This window comes from Puma concolor, chromosome B1, assembly GCF_028749965.1.
Source record: "Puma concolor isolate L17-30 chromosome B1, mPumCon1.1.hap2, whole genome shotgun sequence".
NCBI classification, from domain to species: Eukaryota; Metazoa; Chordata; class Mammalia; order Carnivora; family Felidae; genus Puma; species Puma concolor.
The window spans coordinates 112,775,864-112,798,875 of NC_141670.1; the positions used below are offsets into that span (position 1 = coordinate 112,775,864).

The 23,012-nt window shown below is 36.1% G+C and overlaps 1 long non-coding RNA gene and 1 pseudogene across 1 annotated transcript in view; both read left to right on the top strand.

Annotated features, from left to right (window-relative positions):
* LOC147581815 (uncharacterized) overlaps positions 1-23,012 on the top strand; it is a 400,941-nt gene that overhangs the window by 36,197 nt on the left and 341,732 nt on the right. The window lies entirely within an intron of this gene.
* On the top strand, positions 11,265-11,796 carry LOC112859029 (gametocyte-specific factor 1 pseudogene; annotated as a pseudogene).

The window sequence follows — 23,012 nt, forward strand, 5'->3', positions numbered from 1 at the left end:
AAATGGCTAAATATACAATAAATGGAGTCTCAAGCTTATAGAAGTAATTTAAAATTAATTTAAAACAACTTAAGGATTTCTTACTTTTTGGAAAAAAAGGTAAAGTTTTATACACTTGTTATTCTTTTATCAGACCCATGAAGACTTTAAGGTCTCTTAGTCAAGAAATACCATCTTTGAGGTGCCTGTGTGGCTCAGTTGGTTACGTGTCTGCATCTTGATTTTTGCTTAGGTCATGATCTCATAGTTCATGAGATCAAGCTTAATATCCCTTGGATTCTGCGCTGACAGCATGGAGACTGCCTGGGATTCTCTCTCTCCCTTTCTCTCTGTCCCTCTCCTCCTCAAAATAAATAAGTAAACATTAAAAAAAAGAAATACCATCTTCTTGGCACAGATTTGTCTTGAACATAAGCAAAGATTTTTTTTTTTTTTTACCTAGGTTTTGAATTCTTGTTACAAGTTTATTTAAAAAGAGGTTTAATATAACAAGCATCAAGTTAATAGATAATATAGAAGCAGACAATTCCCAAAGACCCCAATATCATAGTACTTTGAATGCTTTTCATATATTTGAATTGCTAAAGATATAGGAACTGTCTTTGGTCCAGTTTCTGGCATCTCTGATAGCATCATGAGTCCGGTAATCCACTTTTCTGGACTTTATAGGTCAAGGTTAGCTCTTTGAGGAATCACTGGTTCCCATGTAACCCTCATTTTGTTTTTTTTGCTTAGCTCTTACACCATTCTGATCTTTACTTGTCAACTTAAAAGAGGAAAAGAAGAAAGCTAATCTTTATTCAACTTTTGACTTTAATTTTCTTTGTGATTCAATGTCTCAATTTTTATGTTTCCTTTTTAGAGAGCTTGGAACTCATCTTCAGTTTATGTAGCTTTTAAAAGTTCCCCCAACTATCCACACAGGTATTTCTCCCCTCTCTTTAAAAATTTTTTTTTAACATTTATTCAATTTTTGAGAGACAGAGAGAGACAGCACAAGGAGTGACAGAGAGAGAGGGAGACACAGAATCCGAAGCAGACTCCAGGCTCTGAGCTGTCAGCACAGAGCTTGATGCGAGGCTCTAACCCAGGAACCGTGAGATCATGACCTGAGTTGAAGTCAGATGCTTAACCAACTGAGCCACCCAGGCGCCCCTCTCCCTCTCTTTTTAAATGCCAGTATACCTAAATAATAAAAATCCAACTTGGTTCAGTGACTTGACAGCTATATGAGAGACATAGTCGTAAATATTATGTATTAAAAGCAGTCCTAGATTCAGTTCCAATGCTTCTAATCTTTCATTTCGCTTGCTTGCGTATAGCTCTCCATTCATAGCAGAAATGGAGTAGCAGAAATGAAGAGGGTAAGGTGAAAAATACAATGATTCATAAAATATGAGCTAATGATTTCAGTGTACTCTTAATGAGGTATGGCTTTTTGATAGTTTCCAAGAACTCAGCCCATACATTATTATCACTTAACCATTGTATTCTGAGATCACTATGCCTGCTACTTTACTGGATAGATGAGATGAGAAGACCATCCTACCTACCATCAGAGCAAATGAAAGACACAAATGAAAGAAATGTTTGTTTGCAGTCACTGTTTCTTTACAGAAGATAGGATTCATTAGAAGATAAATGTAAATTTCTTATTTCCATATTTGGAATAATTGATTATCAATTTGGAGGATCTGAATGGATAGAACTTGTTTGTTTTTTTTTTCTTTCTGACAAACCATAGATTGTAAGATTTTTGCCAACTTACCAAAGGTAACATAATCATATATCTCATAGTTAAGCAATTTCTGTTTCACATACCAGGTTCATCTTAGGGCCAACTGTAGTATATTGATTGATTTGTCACTCCTGCAGGTGACTAGAATCTGAACAACAGAATTCTAGGCATCCTGTAATTTAGGTATTTGCTCTCTGCATTCTTATTACCTAATTTTGATGTTTAATGACCTCCTTTGTTGGCCAATTGGACCTGTGTTTTAGAAGATGGAGCTAAACTCATGCCACTAAAAGCACTTAAATATAATGTCAGCACCTCACACTTTTCCAGTGATAAATCCTTCAATGTTTCTGTTTATAACTTCTTATTTCCAAGTTGAGAATCGAGAAAATATAATAGTTTCCTAAAATTAAAAAAAAAAGATCACAATTGGACAAAATATATAATGTTAACTACATTGATACTTATACATGTGAACAGTGACTAGAAAGTTAAAGACAACAATGACAAAGAGATCGAGATGGTGAGATATTAATAATGAAAAACTATTTAATTTTCTTGTTATATTCTTTTCATGGAGATGATAACCAGTAAAGTACGACTTACTAGTGAGATCTCTTTCATTTTCAGAAATTATAATTTGATTTGATATTTGTTAATGGAATGAGTGAACAGAGCAAGCAGCTGTTTTTAGAACTATTGATTGTTTATCCATAAGAACACTAGAGGTCACTGTAGCTAGTCTTTGTGTCACTATTTCAATGATTTTGTTAAATTACTAGCAATTTTCTGTTTATTTAAATAACTGAATGTTTTAAAGGGAATCCCATCTTCCTGATGTGATAGATTAGTTTATATATCTTTATATATTGATGTTCTTAGATAACTCTACCTATATTTTTTATTCTATTTTAAAAAGCAAATAGGGTAAAACCTTGGATTGCGAATAGCTTGTTCTGCAAGTGTTCCACAAGACGAGCAAACATTTCTAATAAATTTTAACTTGATAAACGAGCAATGTCTTGCGATACGAGCAGTACGTGATGCCAAATGTCACATGATCACAACTGAGCCAATGGTTCTTGAAATTCTCTTTGATAGATTAGTGCTCTGGATTACAAGCATGTTTCCGGAACGAATTATGCTGGCAAGCCAAGGTTTTACTGTAATTTTAAAAAGGGATATATACGGCTCTGGGCTGATGGCTCAGAGCCTGGAGCCTGTTTCCGATTCTGTGTCTCCCTCTCTCTCTGCCCTTCCCCCGTTCATGCTCTGTCTCTCTCTGTCCCAAAAATAAATAAACGTTGAAAAAAAAAAATAAAAAGGGATATATACAAGACAGTTGAGAAATGCATGTCTGTCAAAATTGGATGTCCTACAGTCAAGTCCCAATTTCAATTTCTCAAATTATTAGCCCATGACAAAATAAACTTCAGGTGACAGAGGCGCATGCCACTTATACTCCTAACTGATTAATTAAGGCCTGATAGAATTGCAAGCAGGCAAGAGAAGCTGTTTTGAGAAGGTAGAGGGCAGAGATACTGCTCTCTAGTGCCTCCACATTATCAGCTTAATCAGGATGGAAAATTTGTGATCTAAGAGCTATCTTGGAAATAGGTCTCCAGCCTCATCAGTGGCTCTAGGAGAGTCCAGTCTCATTGAAGTCAAAAGCTGGATTTGCTGCTTCAACCTGTGAAGGCAGTGGGAGCAGAGGGCCTGGGTCTAATTGATATTTATTGTTGCCATTGTTTTGCATTCCAGACCTTTGATAAACCTTTCCCAGCACAGGGAACCCATGGTTAACTCCACAGCAGTGAGGAAGCTATGGGAGCAGAACTGCAATTAACCTTCATGGGCAAAACAAAACATAAAAAACCATGAGGAAGGCTTGCTTTTTGCAGATGCAATTTTTAATGACAGCTGGCAGGTGAAAACAATATACCTTAAAATGAGAACATATTTGTGTTCATACACAATAACCAGAGAAGAGACATTTATCTTAAAGAGGGACAATTATTCATATTGAAGTGAAGGGGGAAAAAAAGGAAGAATGTAAAAGACAAAATCATTTTAATTAAATAGTAGATTGTTTCTAATACTGAGATTCGAGAATAAGTGTTGTCAGGTGGCTTTTTATTTCAGTGGCAATGCTCAAAAAGTACAAACAACCTAACCCCTTTCTCGAAACTTTTTCCGTGTTGTTATGTGTAAGAGGTGGTGTTTATAATGGGAAATATTCTGTCTTAAGAAGCTGCAAATTCCAGGTAATTATCAGTGGGCAAGACACCTACTGGCTCTAAGTCTCAATTTCAATATATGGAAAATTCAAAGAGGCACCTTAACAGCCTGTTAGCTGAAGGGTCTTCCACATTATATTTTGAGACCCTTCGGGGCTCTAAGCTCTATGAGTCTATAATGCTTTGTAGTAGAACATCTCCAGTAATATATCCCTTAACAGACTGCTTCACGTGTTAGTAATAACAGGAGGCTGAGGAAAGTTCATTAGATGAAGATTAAGGGAAATAAAAGCCAAGAGAGAGAAAAGCCAAACCCTGAACCCAGAAAAGAACAGTATTTTGAGGTAGAGGAAAGTGACCTGGTAGAGGTGGCTGTGTTAGGGAGGAGAGGCCAGGTAGCAGTAAAAAATAGAAGAAAGGAAACCAGAAAGGGGACAAAGGTAAGGAGGGGTTGCATGCATGAATTAGTTAAGGAGACACATTTAAGAGGTGGGATGAGGTATCAGAATTGATGCGTCAGGCTTGTTGGTCAGAGGGGTTAGCCTAACCTCCCTCCTGGTTCTTATCTGAACAGTCACCCATCACCCATGGTTGTGAATTGTCTGTGCACAGTGCTTGTGGGCTCACTGGTGCTGGTGAATAATAGAGGCTTATAAATTTGAGAGGCATATATATCTTCCCATCTTTATTCCAAAGCATTTTCCCTTCTCTGAAGCTGTGCTTTGAATTTAGAGGCTGCTATGAAGGTTGAACCCTCAAGAGAGTCAAGGCAATGTTGTATGTGGGATATGGCTGGAACCTGGGCCAAGGCCCAGAAATTCTGATCCTGTGAATCTTTGAGTGTCTGCTCGGAACCTCTGGGAGTTGCTGATATTGTGGGCTCTCAGCTGGAATATATTCAGTACATTAAAATTTTTTTATTATGTCAGTTTTCACTCCAAATTGCTTGTCAGCTTGGGAATATTCTGGTATTAGCTTGTCCCCTGGTGTTACGGTTTTTCTTGTACTTTTCTAAATGCGAAACTATTAATGAAATGCTATGTGGAATAAAGCTCTGCTCCTGTCTTTTCCCTGGCCATCTCTTTTCCCTAAAGTTTAAGCTGTGTTATTTAAATTTCAGAAGTTCTTGGAAATTTTATCTCGGTACTTTTGTTACTTTAAATTGATTTTCTATACAAGGGAAGTCCTCCTGGATTTGACCTCTATCCGTTTTTCATCTCATCTTTACATACACACCAGCTGTTACCAGGTGGTGAAGAAGATTGGACAGTGGGCCTTTGCTGGCGAGAATTCAAAGCATCACTTTCTCCACGTCTCTCTCTGAACTGTGCTGACGTTCCCAGTGGCCGCTGGGGGGAGCCACATACCCGTATTCTCTCAGCCTTAACAGAGTCCCTTTTTAAGGAAGCTGAGATCATATTTAGCTTGTGGCCAATATGAAAAGTAAATTGTTTTAAATGTCTTTGGAAAGAAAGCAGCAATTCAGACTGACAAATTTATGGGTTTAAATTTGAATCAAATAATGTATTTGACTTTCTCCATTTTTTTTTCTAGAGGATGTGGAAACTAATGAGAAAGGGAATGTATGTATCTTGAAGGAAAAATGCATACTTGCAAAACACTGCTTTCTTATCTTCCTGTCGAATGTACTTCTCAGGTTAATAGCTGGGAGGTTGTTAAAACCCCAAATATGCTTGTCTTGCTAAGGTTATAAGCACATGTTGAGTTAATATGGCTCCCAGTTTGTCTGGAAATATCAGACAAACTGCATTAAAGGGAGTATCTTTTTATTTCATTCTTTTTATTTTGCATCTCTCAAATATCTGTAAATTGAGTCTACTTTTTAACATTATCTAAAAACAATATTAAATCATAATGTCAAGAGATTTCCATACTATGGGAAGCAGAAAGGTAAGTAGTAGAGATATCAGGGCTACTACTCCTGTATCAGCTTATACCAGTGGCGGTTTTGTGTACTGTTCACACACAGTAATAAACAACAACAACAACAACAATAAAAACAACAAAAAACAAAACAGAAACAACAAAAATCCCCAAAACCAAAAAAAACCCAAAAAACAAACAAACAAACAAAAAAACAAACCCAAAACAACAACAACAACAAAACGAGAAAGAGTGATGAAATTAAATTTAAAAAATGGCATTTCATTTCAGGAACCTGGGATTTATTTTAAGCCGTTTTTTGAGGAATAAGGCCAAATGTATATTGAGAAATATTGGATGTGGGATTTAAGAAGGTTGTAAACCCAGTGACTCAAAACCTTAATTAATGTGATGCAAATAGAAGGACTAGTGCTTCTGAGACCCCTTTGCTTGGCTCAGCTGTGAGAAGGACCCCTCATTTGATGAGACTGGGCTCGTAGTCTGTTCATTTTCTCACAATGCATTTTACTGAGTTTCATAATGTTGTTCCTGTTTTCATTTAGCTGCCATATAATCAGCTATCTCTTTGAAGAACAATAATCAAAATAATTTTAATCATGTTAAATTTGTGCCAGATTTATGTAAACTATATATGCCTGCTTGTTACATTTGAAAAGACAAATTCTTCTTTAGAAAAAAATGAAAATTAAACAGTGTTAGAATTCTATGACCTAAAAGATCATCTCAATCCAACCCTTTGTTTTTTTATGATTACAAAGAAGAGTCACACCCGTGTTTGTGGCAAGACTTAATTCTGGAAGTAAAATTTAGTTATAGATATGATTGGAAAATTGATTGTTCGCCACCATTATTAAGAAACTGTTTTTATAAAGGAAGACACAGTATTGGCAGATCATTTGGGGCAAGTTGTTTTGTAGAAGATGAGCATTTGTTGAGGGTTTGCCCTGTATCAAGCATTTTATATACATTTGTTCATTTACTCTTCCCAATAACACAATAAAAATACTATACCTTTTACAGATTAGGAAACTCAAGTGCAGATGTTAAATAATATCACAACTTTGAACAGTTAATGTCAAAGACGTAGTCAAAACAGGTCTCTGTGATACCAACATCTATTCTCCTACTTAAGAAAAATTCTTCCCTTTTTCCAGTTTTCTTGAGAAATAATTGATACACGTCGCTGTATAAGCTTGAGGTATACAGAATGATGATTTATATGTATATATGTATATATATATATATATATATATATATATAATGAAATGATTATCACAGTAGGTTCAGCCAACATCCATTTCTTACATAGATACATAAAAAGAAAATAAGAATAAGGAAAAAATTTTCCTTATGATGATAATTCATAGATGATAACTTATCTTTTTGTGATGATTTACTCTGTTAACAATTTTCCTGTGTATTTATTATAGTCATTATGTTGTACATTACATCCTAGTACTTATTTATCTTTAACTGGAAGCTTGTACCATTTGATCAACTTCCTCTGATTCTCTCTCTCTCTATACCCTGCCTTTGGTAAACACAAGCCTGATCTCTTTTTCTATGAATTTGGGATTTTTTTCTTAGTTTTTTGTTTTTGTTTTTTTAGATTCCACATAAAAGTGAGATCATACAGTTATTTGTCTTTATCTAACTTATTTCACTTACCATAATGTCTTCAAGATCCATTCGTGTTGTCACAAATGGTAGGATTTCTCATTTCTTATGGCTGAATAATATTCCATTATCCATTAACCCATTGATAAACATTTAGGTTGGTTGTTTCCATGTCTTGGTTATTGTAAATAACACTGCTATGAACATGGAGATACAGATACCTTTTCAAGTTAGTGTCTTTGATACCTTTGGATATTTTCTCAGAAATGAAATTGCTGGGTCATATAGCAGTTCTATTTTTTAAATCAATTTGAGGATCCTCCATACGGTCTTCCATAGTAATACCAATTTCCATAGGCTATACCAGTTTACAATCCCACCAACAGTGCACAAGGGTTTCCTTTTCTCCACAGCCTCACCAGCACTTGTTATCTCTTGGCTATTTGATGATGACCATTCTAATAGGCATGAGGTGATATCTTATTGTGCTTTTAATTTGTATTTCTCTAATGACTAGTGAGATTGAGCATCTTTTCATACCTGTTGGCCTTTCATGTATTCTATTTGAAGACATGTTTATTCAGGTCCTTTGCCCATATTTTCAATATTTTTTTTTCTTTTGTGTTGGTTTGTTGTTTTTTTTGACATTGAGTTGGTATGAGTTCATTACATTTTTTGGATATTAACCCTTATGAGATATATGGTTTGCAAATAATTTTTCCCAATTTGTAGATTGTCTTTTCACTTTGTTGATACTATCTTTTGCTGTGTAGAGTATTTTTAGTTGGATGCAGTCCCACTTGTTTATTTGTTATTTTGTTGCTTGTGCCTTTGGTATTGTATACAAAAAATTATTACCAAGACCAAAGCCAGAGAGCTTTGTTCCTATGTTTTCTTCTAGGGGTTTCTTCTAGGAGTTTAATGGTTTCAGGTCTTATATTTAAGTCTTTTATCCATTTCAAGTTAATTTTTGTGAGTGGAATGATGTATGGGTCCAGCTTCATTCTTTTACATGTGAATATCCAATTAAATGCCATTGGAATCTTGATAGAGATTGCATTGATCTACAGACGGCATTTGGTAGTATTCACATCTTAACAACATTAATTCTTTCAATTCATGAACAGGGGACACCTTTCCCTTTATTTGTATCTTCTTCAGTTTCTTTTTCAGCATAGAAATCTTTTAACTCCTTACTTAAATTTATTTCTAAATATTTGTCCTTTTTGATGCTATTGTAAATGGGATTAATTAATTAATTTTTTTTCAGAAATTTCAGTGTTAGTGTATAGAAATGCCACTGATTTTTGTATGTTTTGTATCTTGCAAATTTACTGAATTCATTGATTAGATCTAAAAGTTTTTGAGTATAGTCTTTAGGACTATATATATATATATATATATATATACATATATAATCATATCATCTTCAAATGCAGGCAGTTTTACTTCTTCCTTTCCAATTCTGATAACTCTTATTTCTTTTTATTGCCTGACTACTCTAGCCAGGACTTCTAGTAATAGGTGGAACAAGAGTGGTGAGTGTGAGAACCCTTGTCCTGTCTCGATCATGAAAGAAAAACTTTCATTCTTTCACCACTGAATATGATGTTAACTGTCAGCTTGTCATATACGACCTTTATTATGTTGAGATATGTTCCTTCTATGCCTAATTTTTTAGGAGTTTTTATCATGAATAGATGTTGAATTTCACTGAATGCTTTTTCTGAGTCTATTGAGATAATCATATGATTATTTTCTTTCATTTTGTTAATATGATAGATAGATCTGTGTATGTTGAACTATCCTTGCAAACCAGGGATAAATCCCTCTTGGTCATAGTGAATGAACCTTTTAATCTGTTGCTAAATTTGATTTACTAATATTTAATTAAGAAAATTTTCAACTTTGTTCATTAGGAATAATGGCCTGCAATTTTCTTTTAGTAGTGTTTTCTGGTTTTGGTGTCAGAGTAATGTTGAGAGTAATGTTGAGTAAGAGTTTGAGAAGGATTGATATTAATTATTCTTTAAATGGTAAAATTCACCAGGGAAGCCATCTGGTCTTGGTTTTTCTTCATTGGAAGATGTTAGATTATTGATTCTATCTCTTTATTAGTAATTGGCCTTTTCAGATTTTCTATTTCTTCTTGAATTAGTCATAGTAAATTGTATGTTTCTAAAAAATTTTTCCATTGCTTCTAGGTTGTTCAGATTGTTGGCATATTTTGATCTTTTGAATTTCTGTGGTATCATTTGAATGTATCTTTTTTTTATTTATAATTTTGTTGATTTGGGTCCTTTTGTTCATTTGTTTGTTTTTCTTTTGTTTTGCTTGGTTAGTCTAGCTAAGAGTTTATCAATTTTATCTTCTGAAAGAACAAATTCTTAATTTGGTCAATCATTTCTACTGTTTTTCTCTTCTCTGTTTCATTTATTTATGCTTTAATCTTTATTATTTCTTCCTTCTGTTAACTTTTGGCTTACTTTGTTCTTTTCCTAGTTTCTTAAGGCATCATTAGGTTGTTTACTTGGGATCTTTCTTGCTTCTTAGTGTAGAAGTTTATTTTCATAAACTTCCTCCTTAGAACTGCTTTTGCTGTATCCGATAAATTCTGGCAAATTGTGTTTCCATATTTTTTTGTTTAAAGAAACTTTAAATTCCATTTTAATTTCTTCTTTGATTCATTGGTTGTTTAGGAGAATGTTGTTTAATTTCCATGAGTTTATGAATTTTCCAGTTTTCCTCCTCTTACTGACTCTTAGTTTCATGCCATTGTGGTCAGAGAAGATACTTGGTATGATTTCCGTCTTCTTCAATTTTCTAAGATTAGTTTTGTGACCTAACATATGATCTGTCCTAGGAAATGTTCCATGTATGCTTGACAAAAATGTGTATTGTGCTGTTGTTGCATACAATGTTCTATGTTCTATATTTGTCTGTTAGGTCCATTTGATATAAGATGTTCAAATCAGTTGTTTCCTTATTTATTATCTCTTGATAATCTATCCATTGTTGAGAGCAGGGTATTACAGTCCCCAAATATTTTTATATCATTGTTTATTTCTCCTTTTAGCTCTGTCAGTTTTCACTTCATATTTTTAGGTGCTTTGATGTTGGGCACATAAATATTTACAATTATTATATCTTCTTAATGTACTGACCCTTTTATCATTTTATAATAACCCTCTTTGTCTTTTTTATAACATTTTTAAAGTCTATTTTGTCTGATATACATACAGTTACTCCTGCTTTTTGTTGGTTACCATTTGCTTGAAATGTTTTTTTGTTTTGTTTTGTTTTGTTTTTCCTATTCCTTCACTCTCAGTGTATGTGTCTTTAAGGCTAAAGTAAGTCTCTTATAGGTTGCATATTATTAGATATTTTTTTTTTTTAATTCAGCCATTCTGTGTCTTTTGCATTGGATAGTTCAATCTGTTTCCATTTAGAGTAATTATTGATAGGTAAGATTTACTATTGCCCTTTTTTCATTGTTTTATGCTTGTTTTGTAGATCCATTTGTTCCTTGCTTCTTACACTTCTGTCTTTTTTGTGGGTTTTGATGTTTTTGGTGTCAGTGTGCTTTGACTTCTTTATCATGGTCTTTTTTCAAATACCACAAGATTTTTCTTGTAGTTATCATGAGGCTTACATAAAATATCTTAGTCCAGAAGTGAGCATTGCTGGGGTGTGGTTGTGGAGAGAAGGTGACTGTGAGGAGAGCATTTCTCCATTGAGCACTTGGATTTATCTCCCTCATTTCCAACATGGAAGACACTTAGATCAATTCCCTGGACCCTGAAAAGCCATTACAATGCCCCTGTGATAAAAACCACAGATGAGGGTCTGCAGGTTTCCTTATCATCTTATCAAGTGTAAAAAGAATCTTTCTGATGTCACAAACAATTGGCTACTTGTCTCTTTAATGCTCACCACCAGGTTCTTTGGCCCCAAATCAGTCATTATATCTCAAGCTCTAATGATAAAAGTTGTATTGTGCAGGTTCTTGTCAACCAAACCAGAAATCTTGGACAGGAGACTCTGGCTGAGAGCATATGGCAGTTCCATACTTGCAATGAAGAGTGGGATAAAGATCTGTGGGAACAGACCAGCACCCATTTGTCTGGGGCACAGCCAACTACTATGGCAACAACAGCCCTGCAAGCAACATAGTTATGGAACAAAAAAGTAAACTGGCTTCAGGTATGTGCATTCCCAAGTCTCTGCTATATGTTCTGCCATGGAAAAATAATGGAAGTGCACAGTAACAGAATGTCTATCTCATTAAATGCTGCGCCCAGGAAGACTCTTGCTTCTTTCCACTACCAGTGGGTTATTCATCTCTTTTCTCCTAAGCTAATTATAGAAAGATAAACTGTGACTTTCAAACTGAAAAGAAAATCTTAAATTTCTTAAGGAAAAAAGTGTTAAGAGGGGAGGAGATAAGATGGCGGAAAAGTAGGGGAACTGGGATGTCCCTTGTCCTTCAAACACAGCTGTATTGAGGTCAGAACACCCGAAATACCCAGGAATACAGTGTATGGAGTGACAGAAAAATCTCCACAGGTGGAAAGAGGTTGGTGGGACAGAGGTGCATATCTGCAAATTGGGAGAGATAAAATGGGTGGTGTCGGCATGGAAGGGGGGGGAACTCCTTCTGTGGAGAGACAACAGAAAGACAAAGAGAGGCTGTGGAAGTGTGATATTTTATGTGGACAAGAAAAAGACCTCTCTGGACCATGGACTGAGGAAGAAAAAATATGAAGAGTGACAGTTTCTACTTTGCAAACAGCCTTGGGAGCTAAACATCAGAGTTTTAAGGGTGCGTGACTTTCTCCAGACCAAAGCCACTGCTGTGTGATCATGTCCAGTTGGGAAGGAAGCCAGCCCTGGGGCACAGTAGCCATTTCAGGGGCGCACTGGGAAACAGTAGTCCCTTCTCTCGAGTCTGTGGGAAGAGGGTTTATTGCCCACCCAAGGACAAAAGACCCTGCAGTCTCCAGCCAGAGGCCCTTTATCAGCAGGGTGGGGTGGTGCTACCCCAGATCCAGGTTCATGTTGTGTGGGATCCTTTAAGACATCAGGTTTTGAATCCCAGCTGAGAGCTTAGGAGGTACTGGAGACGAGCACAACAGGCTGATTGCCTGCACTACTCTGTGAGGTCTTCCTGAACAGTGTGGTTTGAGACACTCAGGCTGGGGAGGAAAGATTGGGGTGTCGCCATTTTTCTCCCCATCAACAACAGGGTGGGGCTTCAGGGAACAGGACGGTAACCCCAAGGGGAGGCATGACACATTTACACCAAACCCTGTCCCTCTGTGCGTGGTAACTGCTTCTCTACTGAAGTAAAACTGACACTGACAAAATCAGGAACCAGATGGCCTCTCCTCCACACCAGCATAGCCACCAATCCCAGGTACCAACAGGCAACTGTCCTGCAGTTTTGTATGATAGTCTGTTTTTAAAAAAAAACTTCTAAAAACTATTATTGTTTTTTCTTTTTTCTTTTCTTTCCTTCTCTTTTCCTTTCTTTTTCTTTCTACTCTCCTCTTTTTTTGTTTGTTTGCTTTTTAATTTCCTTTGGAATCAAGCTCATAGTTTCTGATTTGATTTGGGGTCAAATACCTTTTTGATACACACACACACACACACACACACACACACACACACACATACATTTTTTTCCCTTTCTTTCTCTATTCTGGTTGTTTAATCAGGCATTTTTATTCTATTCTTTTTACACCTTTTCCTGTATCTCTCTCTTCTTTATTTTCCTCTCTCTCTTCCTGGATTAAGCCTTATATTTTCTTTGATTTTCTGCCTGGTCTTTTTTCCCCCCTCCCTTTCATTTCTCTTTCTGTACCTGTATAAGGTGCCTCCCACCCTTTCCCCCTTTTTCCAGGGTTACTTCAAGGAAAAATCAAAGCGCACACAGTGGAAATACCAAACAATGGGATAGAGCAGCCAAAGACGCAACACCAGAGTGCACGCAAAACATTCCAAAAACACTTCCTGAAGTGCCAGGCCCTGGACATTGTATGACCCCTTTTAAATATAGTAGTACTTGTAGGTGGACAAATTCCTAGATACCCACACACTACCAAAACTCGAAAGGGAAGAAATAGAAAATTTGAACAGACCCATGACAAGTGAACAAATTGAATCAGTTATCAAAAATCTCCCAAGAAATAAGAGTCCTAAGCTAGAAGTCTTCCTAGGGGAATTCTACCAGACATTTAAAGCAGAGTTGATACCTATTCTTCTCAAGCTGCTCCAAAAAATAGAAATGGAAGGAGTGTGTCCAGACTCATTCTATGAAGCCAGTATCACCTTCCCAAACCAAAGATCCCACTAAAAAGGAGAAATATAGGCAAATATCCCTGATGAACATGGATGCAAAAATTCTCAACAAGATACTTATCAAATTGAATTCAACAGTACATTAAAAGAATTATTCACCATGACCAAGTGGGATTCATTCCTGGGATACAGGACAGGTTCAATATTTGCAAATCAATCAACATGATACATCACATTAATAGAAGAAAGGATAAGAACCATATGATCCTCTCAATAGATTCAGAAAAGGCACTTGACAAATTACAGCATCTTTTCTTAATAAAAACCCTCAAGAAAGTTACAATATAAGGAACATAACATCATAAAAGCCATTTATGAAAGGCCCACAGCTAATATCTTCCTCAATGGGGAAAAACTGAGAGCTTTCCCCCTGAGATCAGGAACACAATAGGGATGTCTACTCTCACCTTTGTTGTTTAACATAGTGTTGAGAGTCCTAGCTTCACAATCAGACAACAAAATGAAGTAAAAGGCATCCACATTGACAAAGAAGTCAAACTTTCACTTTTCACAGATGACATGATACTCTACATGAAAAACCCAAAAGACTTCACCAAAATGCTGCTAGAACTGATACATGAATTCAACAAAGTCTCAGGATATAAAAATCAATGCATGGAAATCGGTTGCATTTCTATACAACAATAATGAAGCAACAGAAAGAGATATCTAGGAATCAATCCCATTTACATTTGCACCAAGAACCATTAAATACCTAACCAAAGGAATAAACCTAACCAAAGAAGTAAAAGATCTGTATGCTGAAAACTATAGAAAGCTTATGAAAGAAATTGAAGGAGACACAGAGAAATGGAAAAACATTCCATGCTCAAGGACTAGAAGAACAAATATTGTTAAAGTGTCAATACTACCCAAAGCAATATACACATTCAATGCAATCCCAATAAAAATAATATCAGCATTCTTCACAGAGCTAGAACAAATGATCCTAAAATTTGTATGGAACTGCAAAAGACCTGGATAGCCAATGTAATGTTGAAGAAGAAAACCAGTGCTGGAAACATCACAATCCTGGACTTTAGCCTGTATTACAAAGCTGTAATCATCAAGGCAATATGGTATTGGCACAAAAACAGACACAAAGACAATGGAATAGAATAGAGAACCCAGAAATGGACTCACAAATATATAGCAAGCTAATCTTTGACAAAGCAGGAGAGAGTATCCAATGGAAAAAAGACAGTTTCTTTAGCAAATGTTGCTGGGAGAACTGAACAGCAACATGCAGAAGAATGAAACTGGACCACTTTCTTACACCATCCACAAAAATAAATTCAAGATGGATGAAAGACCTAAATGTGAGTCAGGCAACAATTGAAATCCTACAGGAAAAAACAGGCAGCAATCTCTTTAACCTTGCCCACAACAACTCTTACTTGACATGTTTCTGAAAGCAAGGGAAATAAAAGCAAAAATGAACTATTGGGACCTCATCAAGATAAACAGCTTCCACATAGCAAAGGAAACAATCAACAAAACTAAAAGGCAACTGATGGAATGGGAGAAGATATTTGCAAATGACATATTGGATAAAGGGTTACTATCAAAAATCTATAAAAAACTTACAAACTCAACACCCGAAAAACAAATAATCCAGTAAAGAAATTCCAAAGAAGACATCCAGATGGCCAACAGACATGAAAAGATGCTCAACATCACTCATCATTAGGGAAATACAAATCAAAACCATATTGAGATACCACCTTAACAACAGTTGATGGTGAGGATGTGGAGAAAGGGGAACCTTCTGGCACTGTTGGTAGGAATGCAAACTGGTGCAGCTGCTCTGGAAAACAGTGTGCAGGTTCCTCAAAAAATTAAAAATAGAATTACACTATGACACACTAATAGCACTACTAGGAATTTATTCAAAGGATACAGGAGTGCTGATTCATAGGAGCACATATACCCCAATGTTTATAGCAGTGCTATCAATAATAGCCAAATTATGGAAAGAGCCCAAATGTCCACCAACTGATGAATGGATAAAGAAGATGCGGTGTATATATACTCAGCGATGAGAAAGAATGAGATCTTGCCATTTGCAATAACGTGGATGGTACTGGAGTGTATTATCCTAAATGAAATAAGTCAGTCAGAGAAAGACTGGTATCATATGTTTTCACTCATATTTGGAACTTGAGAAACTTAATAGAAAACCATAGGGGAAGGGAAGGAAAAATAAGTTACAGAGAAGGAGGCAAATTATGAGTCTCTTAAATACAGAGAACAAACTGAGGGTTGATGGGGTGGGAGGTTGAGGAGGAGGGCCCTTGTTGGGATGAACACTGGGTATTGTATGTAAGTGATGAATCATGGGAATCTACTCCTGAAGCCAAGACTACACTGTATGTTAGCTAATTTGACAATTAATTATAAAAAAAAAAAGAGAAAGAAAAAATGTTAAGAAAGTGTTAAGTCTTAGGTGTTAAGAAAATGACACTCTATTCTAAACCAATAACAACTCAACTTGCAATAAAGTTATTATACTTTACACTTTTACTTCTCCCTCTCACAATTTAGGTTATTGCTGTTATGATTCACATTTTAAAAAATTTATTGTGACCCTAGTAACCAATTATTGTGTTTATGGTTATTTTTGTGGTGCTCATTTAAATTTTTTTTTAATATTTATTTTATTTTTGAGACAGAGAGAGAGCATGAACATGGGAGGGGCAGAGAGAGAGGGAGACAAATCCAGAGAAGTCTCCAGTCTGTCAGTGCAAAGCCCAGTGTTGGGCTTGAACTCATGAACCATGAGATATGACCTGAGCAGAAGTCAGACACTCAATTGATTGAGCCATCTAGGCACTCCTCTGTGTTCATTTTTTTTTAACTTTTAAACTAGAGTTGTATGTGAGTTTTGCACCTCTATTACCATATTGCAGAATCTAACTATGATATATGTTTACAATTACCAGTGAGATTTTTACTACCTTTTTGTGCTTTCATGATGTTAGTTAATGTTATTTTACTTCCACTTATAGAACTCCTTTTAGCATATCTTGTAAGGTAGATCTAGTGGTAATGAATGTCCTTAGCATTTGTTTGTTTGGGGAGGTCTTTATCCCTCCTTTGTTTCTGAAGGACCACTTTGCTGGGTATAGAATTCTTGGTTGACAGCTATTTTCTTTCAAATTTTAAATATATTTCTTTCTCTTTTGGCCTGAAAAGTTTCTGTTGAGAAATCAACCAATAGTCTTGTGGGGTTCCCTTGTATGTAAATTCTCTTTTATCTTACTGCTCTTAAAATGTTTTGTCTTTGACTTTGCATGATTTAATTATAATGTGTCTTGGTGTGGCCCTTTTTAGGTTCAAGCTATTTGGTATCCTTTGGGCTTCATGGAGCTGGATGCTCATCTCTCTTCAAGTCTGAGAAGTTGCACCTATTATTTGATTTCAATATACTTTCTATATCTTTCCCTTTTTCTTTTTCTCTAGAATTCCCATAATGCAAATGTTGTTTCTTTTCATTGTGTATTATAATTCCCATACACATTCTTCACATATTTTCATGCTTTTTTTTCCCCCTCATCTAACTAATTCCCTATATCTTATCTTCCGGGTCGCTGATTCTTCCTTCTGCGTGGCTGGCCTGCTTTTGAAATTATTGAATTCTTCAGTTCAGTTATTGTATTTTTCAACTCTAAGATTTCTGGGTTTTGTTTTGTTTTGTTTTGTTTTTGATGATTGCTACTTTCTGGTCAAACTTCTTATTTTTTATGCATTGTTTTTTTTTTTTTTTAATACTGTTTAGTTTTCTGTGCTTTGTTGTAGTTTGCTAAGCTTTCCTAAGATAATTATTCTGAATTCTTTGTCTGACTGTTTATTAGATGTCTATTTTTTTTATGGTCAGTTATTGGAGCTTGGTTAATTTCCTTTGGTGGTTTCATATTTACCTAATTTTTCCTTGATTCCTTACATTGCTCTCTGCACATTTGAGTAATAGGGCTTTTTTCCCCTAGACTTTATAGGTTACTTTGGCAGAGACAGTTCTTCATCAGTTTTCTCAGTTTAGGTTTTTCAGTGTGTCTGCTGGTAATAGGGCCTCTTATTATAGCCTCTATGAACAGTGAGGCAACTGTTCATGCTCTGAGGACAGGGATGGAATGTGTGTTACTGGCTGCTGGATAGGATTGCTAACTTTGCTCCCTACCAAGTGAGGCTATAGGATCAACTCCATAGTTGTCTGAATTCTTTGGTCAAGCGTACTAGATGGTTAGGTCCAGGCACCATACTCAGTAATAGATGGGGATATGAATTATCTTCTCTGCCTGGGTAGAGCACTAGTACAGGGTCTAGGGCCTGTACAGTTCATTGGGGGCCCAAATCAGGCCTGAGTGTGCACTGAATTCTCTGGTCACATGAAGCCACTAGTTTTGCTCTACAGACTGGGGAAGCCATGTGCTGTGTTCTTTGTTCAAGTGCCACTGTACCTAGGGCTGCTTAATTGGCTACATCTCTTCCCATGTGCTCTGGTTGGGACAGGCTGAAGGCTGTACTTAGCAATGAGTGGTGCTACAAATTAGATTCCCCCCACCCCCTGCCCCCGGGTACAGCAGAAGCATCTCTAAAAATTTGGAAAAGCTCTTTGTTTGTTGTCTGAACTAAAGCCAACCCACATCCCAAGTTCCCTGGGCTCCCTTGAAGTTCCCAAGTTCCCTTGAAGAAGGTCACTGGCTTTGCTCTGCAAACTGTTGGCTCTGTCTATCCTTTTGGCTTCAGTGCTGCTGGGCTGAATAGCTTTGAGGTATTGTCACTAGCCCTTCTGTTTAGATGAGGCTAGAAGGCACCCTCCAAGGAGGTGGAACAATGTCTCAGCTCCCATGAGGGCCACTCCAGGCTACTGGTGTGACAATATCTCAGTTCTGTATGGGAGCTGCAGGACTAGTCCAGGCTACAATCTCTCTATTTGGGAGGAACCAGGAGCTACCCTCAGCCTTGGCTATGAATTAATCCCTCTACTTGTGCATAGTATGGGAAGCTTCCATACCCAGTATTGGCTTTGCTCTGAGGGTAATCAGCTCTGCTTATTTGCCTCTCAGCTTGAGTATCACTGGGCTGCATAGCTATTAGGAGTTGTCACTAGCCCTCTTGGTCTGATGGGGGCACTTTCCACAGCATGTGAGGCTGTGACTCAGCACCTTGTCTGGGTGTGGGCCAAATGGACTCTAGGGCTGTCAAAACCCACTTGAGGATCTGTTACGTAGATCCATACCTCAATGAGTTCCCTGGTTAGAGTATCCCCAGCTTGATTTTGCAGATGAACAAAGCTGCTGATTGGGATTACCACAAGGGAATTGCAGATACGAACTTGGTCTGCCAAGATCCATTGCTTGTTTTTGCAAGCCCCTCCTCCCTTCTCTGTCACAGTCAGATTCCCAGTGGCGGGGTCCTACAGATTTCCCTACAGTCCCCATAGTGCAAGATCAATGTGGAGCCTCCCACAAAGTGACCCATGATGCTGATTATCTTGTCTGGAGGACAGGAGCTACCCTCAGTAGCTGGAGGAACTGAAGGATCAGGGGAGACCTCTCCATGTGGTGCTGTGCTGTCCTGGGGATGGGGCAATGTGGTCAATATGTAGCTGCTTCTCTTACCCTTCTAATGCAGTCTGTCTTGGTCTCTGGTGTGGGGGTGGTACCTCAGACCCATCCCCATCTTCTAGGATTCTCTCAGTGTCTTGCTCTTCAGTAGATGTTAGTTGTTTTTGTGAGGGGGAATCAAGTCAGGAATGACTTATGTTACCATCTTGATGATGTCACTCTAAGTTTTCTGTTTATTTTTGTACCATTTAATTTAAACTGTTATATATGTTAATTTACATAATTTATGTTTTCTTAATTTTAGAATGATATGTCAAAATAGTCTAAAACAAATCCATATTTTAATCTTGTATCAACTTATGTAGAGAAATTTGCACTGCTATTCTCTGAAGGCTATGGTGATTAACAGTTTAACTAGTTCTCCTTTTCTAAAACTTAGACTTTTAGATTTATTAAATTTCTCACAGTGAAGAAATAAATGTAAGTGTCTTATTCCAGTGTCTAATTAATACTATCTTAGCAAACTTCAAATGTATAACTAGATTTGATTCTAATGGGTCTCTTCTTCCAGTTTCGGTGTTGAGTACTATCTTATGATTTACAGGTAAATGGAAAACACATATAAATATCAGAAAAAGAATGAGGGGGAAATGTGGTTTCTATTTCATAAGTAGCTCAAATATTTAATTGAGCAGGTGTTTATTGGATAATCGGGAGAAGGAGGTGATTGTAGAGAAGTTAAGTAGGACAATAATATCTGCTTTAATTGCAGGTACTGAAGAAATATTTATAGAAAGCCAGAGAATAGCAGCAAGTAAAAGACTATTCTTTTATTCCCTTAATTTGTTTATTTGACCAGTATTTTATGTTATTCAACAAAAAGCCTTAGTTTAACAAGTGACATATTAGCAATAAGTAGAAGGAAAGGGATACTGTATTAGAGGAATAAACATTATTATAGTTAAGAGGAATATTTTTAATGATAGTGGATTTTGCTCCAAAATTTGCTGTCTTAATGTCATAGCCTATGCAATCAAGTAGCTAATATACAAACTATGTATAATAAATAAATTTTAAATTATAAATAACAAGAAGAGATTCAAAATGACCTAGATAAAATTTTCCCATGGGCATATTACTTGTCCTCATTTCATTGTTCTAGGTATAAACTTGTCTTGAATAATTTAGTCTGGCTTCCAGAAGTTATTTGGAGCCAACAGTCTAGCCTGAGTCTAGATTACTGACTTTTTAAATTAGAAGAGCATGTTTTTATATTGTTTGTAAATTTACTTCTAATTTACTTAAGAGTTAAGACAATTCTCACTTAGGTTTCTCAAAAAATTAAAAATAGAATTACCATATGATCCAATAATTCTACTACTGTGTTTTTACCCAAAGAAAACAAAAACACTAAATCAAAAAGATATATGCACCCTGTGTTTATTGCATCATTATTTTCAATAGCCAAGATGTGAAAGTAACCTAAATGTCTCTCAATAGACAAATGGATAAGGAAGATGTGGGGTAACACACACACACACACACACACACACACACACACACACACACAATGGATCTTTACACAACCATAAAAAAGGATGAGATCTTGCCATTTGTAACAAGATACCTAGAGGGTATTATACTAAGTGAAATAAGTCAGACTGAGAAAGACAAATACCATACGATTTTACTCATATATGGAATCTAAAAAAAAAAATCAAAATCAGAATCAGATCTATGAATACAGAGAAAAAACTGATTATTGCCAGAGGGATGGGAAGTGGGGAGATGGGAATAATGGGTGAAGGGGAGTGTGAGATACAGCCTTCCAGATATGAAATAAGTAAGCCATGGGTATAAAGGCACAGAATCTGGAATATAGTTAATGATATTATAATAGCAATGTATGGTGACAGAGAGTAACTACACTTGTGAGTATAGCATGATGTATAGAGAAGTTGAGTCACTATGTTGTACACCTGAAATTAATTTAACACCGTGTGTCAACTATAATTAAATAAAAAACTTAAAAAATAAAATAAGATAATCCTCCTTTCCCCTCAACTTTTCATTTTGAAATTTTCAAAACTTCAGAGCAGTATAAACACCAGCACATATCCTTTGCCTGGATTATGCAATTGCTAACATTTTGCCACATTTTAGTTTTCTTTCTTTTTCTCTGTCTCTGTTTCTCTCTCTCTCTCTCTCTCTCTCTCTCTCTCTCTCTCTCTCTCTCCCCCTCTCTCTCTCCATACACCTACTATTTATAAACTGGTTGTAGACATCATGATATTTTACCTCTGGATAGTTCAGCATGCACTTTCTAAGAACAAAGAACTTTCTCATATATAACTATAAAACTGTTATTGCACTTAAGAAATTTTACATCAATTCAGCAATTTTATTTATATCAAGCTTATTTAAAAATTTTTCCAATGATCTCCTAATGAGAATTCCTCTGCAAGTCTCAGTTTAAGTTAGTTCCATGGAAGATGAGGCTGATACCAGACACTGGCCTTTGGAGCCTCCATTTTTCTAATGAGTCTACTTCCTGATCCTAGAGGCTTCCAGTTCTGTTGCACAGATCACTTATACCTCACCTATGCTATATAAATATGTAGATCTTAATCGATAAAGAAAGTCTCCTCTCTACTTCACATTGGCCAGACACTTATCTATGCCCAACCAAAACTGTGAGATTATAAAAATTATGGGGACTACAAACTCTCTTCTGTTTCTGCTTTAAACCTTTCACTCAATAAACCCCATTGTATATACTACTACTATGTGTCTGTGACCTGTATGGATGGCATCCCCCAGAGACTTAAGCAATATATTTTTTTCCTATGTACAATCCAGTCAGGGTTCACACATTGCATTTAGTTTTTATGTCTATTTAGTCTTACTAGGACAGGGCTCCTCTGTTATTTTTACCCCATGAGAGTGACTTTTGAGTTCAGGGTAATTTTCTCTTAGATGTCACACATTCTAGATTTTTCCGATTGCTTCCTCATGGTGTCATTTAATTGGCACCTCTACCCCTTGTTTTTCCTGTAATTTGGATTTGTGGTCAAAAAGGTTGACTATATTAAGTTCAAAACTTCATGGCAGGAATATTTCATAGGTGATCCATTGTTTGTATAACATTGTATCAGGAGGCATATAACAAAGTTGTCTCACTATTAGTGATTGGGTGAGGTGCAGACCACCAGAATTAGTATTGAGAAAAGTGTACTTTTGATCTTTTAAATTAACATTTAATATATTAGATGATATTTTGGCACTATGTAACTCACTTGTTATATAACTACATGTTACCCAATGCTTTTAGCTTTTTTTATTAATCCTTGCCTAAATCATTTATTACATTGAGGGAACATAAAATGATGATTTTCTAAATGTCTGATTTCTTCCATATTTGTTACTTGGCATTCTTTTATAAGTAAGACTGTTCTTCCTCTCCACTCATCGCCTTTTCTTTTCCTTTCTTCTTCTTTTTTTTTTTTTTTAAAGACATAGACCAAAATTTTTATTGGATCAAATACATGTAACCTTTCCATGGAAACTGGGTGCAATATAGAATTGTTG